The sequence below is a fragment of the Apodemus sylvaticus genome, chromosome 6 (assembly GCF_947179515.1).
Source record: "Apodemus sylvaticus chromosome 6, mApoSyl1.1, whole genome shotgun sequence".
Classification (NCBI taxonomy): domain Eukaryota; kingdom Metazoa; phylum Chordata; class Mammalia; order Rodentia; family Muridae; genus Apodemus; species Apodemus sylvaticus.
The window spans coordinates 140,344,295-140,353,181 of NC_067477.1; the positions used below are offsets into that span (position 1 = coordinate 140,344,295).

The 8,887-nt window shown below is 36.6% G+C and overlaps 1 pseudogene; it reads left to right on the forward strand.

Moving 5' to 3' along the window:
• The first annotated feature begins 4,878 nt into the window (after window positions 1-4,878).
• Window positions 4,879-5,526, forward strand: LOC127687706 (protein-L-isoaspartate O-methyltransferase domain-containing protein 1-like; annotated as a pseudogene).
• The last annotated feature ends 3,361 nt before the right edge of the window (window positions 5,527-8,887 follow it).

The following is an 8,887-nucleotide window of genomic DNA, read 5'->3' on the forward strand; positions in this document are numbered from 1 at the left end:
ATATTTCTCTAGGTGCTTCTAGGCCATCCAGTATTCCTCAGTTGAGAATTCTTTGTTTATCTCTGCTCCTCATTTTTAATAGTGTTATTTGGTTCTCTGGAGTCTAACTTCTTGAGTTCTTTGTACATATCAAATATTAGCCTTCTACTGAATGTAGATGGTAAAGAACTTTTCCCAGTCTGTTGATTGCCATTTTGTCCTTTTGACAGTGTCCTTTGCCTTATAGAAGCTGCAGTTTTTTGAGGTTCCATTTGTAGATTCTTGATCTTAGAGCATAAGACATTGGTGTCCTGTTCAGGAACTTTTTTCTTGTGTCCATGTCTTTGGAACTTTTCAATAAGTTCTCTTCAGTTACTTTCAGTGTATCTGGTTTTATTTGGAAGTCCTTGAGCCACTTGAACTTGAGCTTTGTGCATGAGGATAAGAATGGATTAATTTCTTTTTGGAGGCTCTCAGAGCTATGAGTTTTCCTCTTAGCACTGGTTTCACTTTTTCCCATAAGTTTGGGTATGTTGTACCTTCATTTTCATTGAATTTTAAAAAGTTTTTAATGTATTTCTTTACTTCTTCCTTGACCAAGTTATTATTCGGTAGAGCATTATTCGACTTCCATATATATGTTGTCTTTCTGTTGTTTTTGTTGTTATTGAAGACCAGCTTCTGGCTATTATAAATAAGGCTGCTATGAACATAGTAGAGCATGTGTCTTTATTGCATTCTGGGGAATTCTCTGGGTATATGCCCAGGAGTGGTATTGCAGGGTCCTCTGGAAGTGTCATGCCTAGTTTTCTGAGGAACCTCCAGACTGATTTCCAGATTGGTTGTACCAACTTGCAATTTCACCAGCAGTGGAGGAGTGTTACTATTTCTCCACATGTTCACCAACACTTATTACCTTAGGTTATATCTCATCTAGGTATGCCCTATTGCTATGAGGAATATATTATCTGGAAGAAAGTCTATCTAATATATTTTCATTAAAACCATTGATAACAGCAGACTGTATTTTTGCTCGGTAAAGACAGATTGTAGGTGAACTCTTAAAAAGAAGAATGTGTGTGTAAGAAGCTTAACAGTCCATAAATGGTGTGCTGCCTCTAGTGTACATCTGTTTTGCCTGTTTTGTTACTCTGGAACACTTTGAAAGGCTATCCTGTGCATTCATTTTTACTTCTTTCTCACTGTGCATTGCCTACCTACTGCTAATCTCATTGACTTCATTGTACAAATGGGGGCAGGGAAGCTGATGAATGTCTTCAAGCTCACAAAGCTTTTGAGCATTAGGTGGTCTGTGAACATAAAATACGCATTCAGAAAAGAATCTTACTTTCTCTACATTACTGCTTCATGACAAACATATGGTTCTTTCAAAAATACATGTTATGGAAAGCCATTTATGAAATCTTGTAAAAGTAAAACTTTAAGTTATTCTCCTTACTCCTAAAAAATCATTTCTTTGGGTTGGAAAATAGCTACAATGTAATTGTTTATAGTTTTGCAATGGCTTGAAGGCCACATTTCCATAGACAATAGCAGCATTTCCCCACTGCTTCTGTGTTGTAGAGACTGACAACTGTAATCTTTCAAGGAAAATGTTCTCTTTTAACATGACTCACATAATATATAGAAATCTTCATGAAAATAAATAGGATTAAATGTGGCAAGCACAACTGAAAAAGCTCACTTTGTGCAGTCTCAATTTAACATATAATTTTCTTATTAGCTACATTAATGTGGACTTATTTTTCCAGAGGTGTAAGCAATGTGTTAATTAGTCCACAACTCAGGGCTTTGCAAAAGGTTGCTGGCCAGACTAGCATGGCCATGAACTGTGTCCATGCTAGTCTGACATTAGATTCTGAACAGTGTGAGTCTTTTATGCATTTTAAAGATGTTAGATTTTATTTTGGAGAGAAAAGAAATAAAACTTTAGAAAGAATACATGGCCTTTTCCTAAAATTAAAACAAAACAAAGACAAATGGACAAAATAATCTTTATTAATTCATGAACATGAATCATGTAGACAGTAATAGCTGCTGTTAATGTGAGTAAGATTGATTTGGATAATGACATTTGTAGTAAAATAGTAAGATCTACCACTGATTTGCAGTAGTTGAACAGTGGGCAGTTAAATTGTAGTCATTTGAAACAGGTTCTTTTCAAATAACAACTGTCATCAGAATTTTTCTGACTTGAATTATGTACATCTATAACTGTATCTAACTAGATTTTTGAAATGAAGAATGAATTTAAACCATAGCTGATCTGAAAACAAAAGTTTTATCTGCCTAGTTTTCAGCATGAGAATGAACAAGACAAAAGAGACTCACCTGGAGTTTTACCTGAGTTTAAAGTGACCTCTCATCTTTGAATATTATATGATCTCTCTTTTCTTATTGCTTTCACTATATTGTTTCATCAACCCTTGGCTTCTGCAGGAAGCTGATATGCCAAAATTACATAGGGGGAAGAATTCCTGACTGCGGTAGGTTGGTCTGAAATCAATAGAGACCCCATTGGTCTGTCCCTTGATTATGAACAGAGTTCTCTGTCTGGCTCTAAATGGATTCCTAAAGTCACCACTGAGTATGGATAAATCAATGGTATTAAAAAACAAAACCAAAAAAAATCTAAAAAATTCAACTTTCTCTTTTGATATTTTCCATTTTAATTTATCTTCTTCCTATAAATAGCACTTTTGTAGATAAAGATATGATGAGATTATATATCATCTGATGAAGGGCAGCCTGTTGGCTCTAGGAGCATAGAAGAATTTGTTCAGCTAAAGTGAACAAGGGGTAATCATTGCAAAATGGTTGCAAATTTATGGAAGCAAAATATTTAAAATCTCACTCAATCACATAGACATCACTACATTTTGCATGTGATTGTATCTAAAACACTTTGTCCAATTAAGAGAATCAGTTACAAATAACCATTAAAACTGACAAATTATATTTATTGAGAGTCTTACCTATATGATGTTTCTATTATTTCTTATTTCATTTAAGTTACTCATAAGTAGAAACTTGTTACAATAAAAAATCCTTGATTTTAATATTTATTATGAAACAACAGCAAATCTTCTCAGACACTTTTTCTAGATCACATAGTGGTCTACCAGCCTGTAGTAGTGATATTAACAAGTTAGGTATTATTAGAAACATAGACAGATGCAGGTAAAAACACTTTAAAGTCAAGAAAGCCATCCACAACAAGTATATGAACTTTCAATAGGAAATGTATTACAGATAGAAAGATGAGTGACTTTGAAGCACATATCTCAGGAACATGCTCACTTGCTTAGAAGATCCACAATAGATTAGGTTATTGAGGCAAGAACATGGGTGTACATGTGGATCAGCATCATATCAACTAGACTAGACTGGATCAGTAGCAATCTCCAGTTAACCACATGTCCATGATTTCCATAAGATTGTAATTATAAGCATGTATTAATACACTTGTTTTTTTTTAGTTGAGGATTAGGATGTATGTACAGAAGTATTGTGTATATCTATTTACCATCTTACAAGTCTTCTGTCAAAGATCTTGTTTGGCTTTCCTAACTCTGGAAATAATTAAATTATACCATAATTGCAATAACAAGTCACTTAAATACTAGCATGATCTGGTTTCTATGCTTTCATATGCAATCCAGATTACAGGGAATGTTATATGATTGACTTTAGAGTGACAGGCAGGGAGTATCAGAAGAAAAACAGAATTTTCTTCAGAACTATGTCTTCAGTGAAAGCATACCAAAATATTTATTTCTTATGGGAAAAAAACAGGTAGTTGAAAGTGTAAGGGAAGACACACAACATTGAAATTAGCTTTTAAGAAACATGTGGAGACATCTGGCAAAGCAATTTTAGAGCTTTTGGTAGATCTACAATCAAAGGTTATTACATGAATTGAGACAATACCTTAAATTTATTTACCAGTGTAGAACACCAGAAAAAACTAACTTATCCATCTAGACCTAAGTTTATAAACTAGCATGAGGATCTTAGTAGAGTTGGAGGAGTACCAGTGACATTCTATGAGAACTGAAGACTTGAAAATGGAAAGATTCACTATTGAAGTTTAGACTGAGAAAAGAGGAACACATATTAGTCTACAGTTTTAGACTTTAATGGGTTAAAATAAAATGGTAAAAAGATGAAGTAAGATAAGCATGGGGAAATAAAATCTTCAAAACTGTCATTCAGAAGATACTTTGAAAAGTTGGTTCAGTTCTCGATTTCATATTTTTTTCTTTTACAAATTCAATAGATTTTAAAATCTACTACACAAAGAAATTCAATGAATTGTTTTTAAATTTGACAGAATGTTAACTCTTACAGCATTTACTTTAGCTGGTAGTTCCCCCATCCCCATAAGTCCCATAAGCCCTCTTCCCTCTGCCCATTACCCAATCAACCCCTTCTCACTGGTCTTTCCTGGTAATCCCCTACAATGCTGTATCAAGCCTTTTCAGGACCAGGACCCTCTCCTTTCCTTCTTCTTGGGAATGATTTGATATGTGAGTTGTGTCTAGGGTATTCAGAGCTTCTGGGCTAATATCCACTTATCAGTGACTACATTACATGTGTGTTATTTTGGGAATGAGTTACCTCACTTAGGATGATATTTTCCAGGTCCAATCATTTGCCTAAGAATTTCATGAATTCATTGTTTTTAATTGCTGAGTAGTATTCCATTGTGTAAATATACCACATTTTCTGTATCCATTCCTCCACTGAGGAACATCCGGGTTCTTTCCAGCTTCTGGCTATTATAAATATAAATAAGTCTGCAATGAACATTAAAAAAATAGAAGTCATCTGTCCATCCGAAGATGAAGATAATCCAACAAGCCACTGCTAAGGTTTGATTTCTCTGAACCACGTTTGTGGTGGGCAATTGCCTTCAGATAGCTTCTGACTGTTATCAGTATGATAGAATTTTCTGTGGATCTGGAGTCCAGACAGAACACGGAAACTACATGAAGAGCTTATTCATAGTTGGGAGCATATTGGTCATGTCTTTAGTGGTTCAGTTGACATAGATTATGAGGATGGACAAAACACTTGGGAAAGTAAAAATATCTTTGTGGTTTCTTTTGTACCATTAGTACAACCTAGTAAGAATGATAAGGGCACAGTGCACTCTGTAGGACTTCTCCTGTGTGCTGTCAGGACAAGTCATGGCTTGTATTTACATTTGACATACACTTAGAAGCATCATAAATGATGAGATGTAGGCCAAGGGATTGCCACAAAGGGCTCCACCCAAGAAGAACAGAAAGAGAGTTAGAGAATTAATACTTATGAATTTGTAGGTTATCAGCTTATCCCCCAACCTCTAGAGAGTGAAGATGAAAAAAAGTGGAAGAAGACAACAAAGAAGAAGAGGAGAAAGATCATAGTGAAGCCATGAAGCCTGAGGAGCCACCTCAGAACCTACTGAGGAACAAGGTTATGAAGCTGCCACTCCCAGAATCTTTAAAGCCTTACTTGATATATTTTAGAGTCAAATAACTTAAAACAAGTATGAATGCTTAGTGATAAACTTCCTTACACTTGTTAATGTAGTGTTAATTAGAAGTTCGAGAATTATTTAATTAGAATGAATTACTGCAGGAAAAAGCATGCTATTTCTTTTTATGACAGAAATGATATATTCAGTGAGTTAAGAGTCTCTCCTAAAATCTATTTTTACTTTTATTTTTTTTAAATCTAGCATCTCTATCTTTTTTTTTTTTTTTTTGGTTTGTTGTTTGTTTTCATTCTGAACTACTTTGTCCTATATATTTTAAGTTTGTATTTATTTATTTATTTATTTTAATTAATTTACATTTCAAGTGTTATCCCCTTACCTGGTTTCCCCATTCCAGAAATCCCCTATCCCATCCTTCCTCCTCCCACCAACTGCTTCTTGCTTGTTTGAGGATTTTCCTCTATCCACCCAGTCTCTCCTTGATGCCCTTGTTTCCCCTACACTGGGGCATCTATTGAACCTTCATAGGACGGAGGACCTTTCCTCCCATTGATGTCTGACAAGGCTGTCCTCTGCTACATATACAGTTGGAGCAATGTGTACACCTTGGTTGGTGGCCTAGTCCTTGGGAGCACTGGAAGGTCTGTTTGGTTGATGTTGCTGTTCTTCCTATGGGGTTGCAAACCACTTAAACTCCTTCAGTCCCTTCTCTAACTCCTCCATTGAAGTGTGAGTGCTTTGGTCCTTCTTAGAAAGGGGAGCAAGGTCCTGCGCAGAGAGCAGCAGAAGGAGAGAAGCCCTGTGGCTATATTCGCTGCCTACTGGGACAGAAAAGGGCTGCTAGGTACTGTATCACCCTGAGCTTTAGATCTCTGGTGGTGCAAACTGCCAGGGGTCTGCCTGCACTCAGGAACTGAGCACATAGGAGGTTTGTCTGCCAGCCCGGCGGTGTGGGTCCTGTGTCCTGCCCAGAGAGCAGCAGAGGAAGAGATTCCCTGTGGCCATATTCGCTGCCTGCCAGGACAGAAAAGCATCACTAAGTACTGGATAACCCTGAGCTTTAGATCTCTGGGGGTGCAAATCTCCAGGGTTCTGCCTGCACTCAGGAACTGAGCACATAGGCAGTTCATCTGCAAGCCAGTCTGTCGCGGGAACTGTGTCCTATGTGAGAATCAACAGAGGGAGTGACCCCCACAACAACATCTTCGCTTCATAATAGAGCAGACAGAGAACACCTGGTTGACCTTGACAACCTAAGTATAACATTGCTTGAGGCAAGACTGAGCAGGGCTCCAAAGGCAGAAAAGAGGAAGGCAGCATATCAGTAATCTGTGTCAGAGGAAACCCAGTAATCCAGTGTTGCAGAAATAACCTTAAAGATCCACAGTAGGTTGAAGCACCAGCCAGTGACAATAAGACCATCTAACACCTCGAGAACTAGATGGCTAAAGGCAAACGTACGAACATTACTAACAGAAACCAAGGCATTATGGCAGCATCTGAACCCAATTCTCCAACAATAACAAGTCCTGGATACCCCAACACACCAGAAAAACAAGATTGTGATTTAAAATCACTGGTCATGATACTGGTACAGGAACACATGAAGGACATACTTAATGAAATTCAGGAGAAAATGGATCAAAAGTTAGAAGCACTTACAAGGGAAACACAAAAATCATTGAAAGAAATTCAGGAGAATACAAAAGCCAATAAGGAGGAAACACAAAAATCACTTAAAGAAATATAGGAGAACTTTGATCAACAGGCAGAAGTCATGAAAGAGGAAACACTAAAATCTCTTAAATAATTAGAGGAAAACACAAACAAGCAAATGACAGAACTGAACAAAAACTTCCAGGATCTAAAAACAGAAGTAGAAACAACTAAGAAAGCACAAAGGGAGACAACTTTGGATATAGAAAACCTTGGGAAGAAATCAGGGACCATAGACGCAAATATCAACAACAGAATACAAGAGATAGAAGAAAGAATCTCAGATGCTGAAGATACCATAGAAACCATGGACTCAACAGTTAAAGAAAATGAAAAATGCAAAAAGCTTGTAACCCAAAACATCCAGGAAATCCAGGACACAATGAGAAAGCCAAATCTAAGGATTATAGGCATTGATGAAAGTGAAGATTTACAACTTAAAGGGCCAGCAAATATCTTCAACAAAATTATGGAAGAAAACTTTCCTAACCTAAAGAGAGAGATGCCCATTTTTATACAAGAAGCCTACAGAACTCCAAACAGACTGGACCAGAACAGAAATACTTCCCATCACATATTAACCAAAACCCCAAATGTACTAAACAAAGAAAGAATACTTAGGGCAGTAAGAGAAAAAGGGCAAGTAACATATAAAGGAAGACCTATCAGAATTACACCAGATTTCTCACCAGAGACCATGAAAGCTAGAAGATCCTGGGCGGACCTCATGCAGACTCTAAGAGAACACAAATGCCAGCCGAGACTACTATACTCAGTGAAACTCTCAATTACTATAGATGGAGAAACCAAGATATTCCATGACAAAAACCAAATTTACACAATATCTTTCCACAAACCCAGCCCTACTAATGATAATAGGGGGAAAACACCATTACAACTAGGGAAACTATACTCTGGAAAAAGCAGGATATTAAGCTTCTTTCATCAAACCTAAAGAAGATATCCACACACGTACAAAATTAAAATAAAAAATGATAGGAAGCAACCACTACTCCTTAATATCTCTTAACATCAATGGACTCAATTCCCCAATAAAAAGACATAGACTAACAGACTGGTTATGTAAACAGGACCCTAAATTTTGCTGCATAGAGGAAACACACCTCAGTGTCAAAAAAAAAAAAAAAAAAAAAAAAAAAAAAACTACCTTAGAGTAAAAGGCTGGAAGACAATTCTACAAGCAAATGGTCCCATGAAATAAGGCGGAGGTGCCATTCTAATACCAGATAAAATTGACTTTCAACCTAATGTCATCAAAAGAGACATGGAAGGTCACTTCTTGATGGTCAAAGGAAAAATCCAACAAGAACTCTCAATCCTGAACATCTATGCCCCAAATACAAGGGCACCCTCATTCATAAAAGAAACTTTACTAAAGCTCAAAGCACACATTGCACCTAAGACAATAATTGTGGGTGACTTCAACACTCCACTCTCACCAATGGACCGATCAGGAAAACAGAAACTAAACAGGGAGACAGTGAAACTAATTGAAGCTTTGGACTAATTGGATTTAACATATATATATATAACTTTTCATCCCAAAGCAGAAGAATATACCTTTTTCTCAGCGCCTCATGGTACCTTCTCCAAAGTAGATAATATAGTTGGTCACAAGACAGACCTCAACAAATACAAGAAGATTGAAATATCCCATGCGTCCTA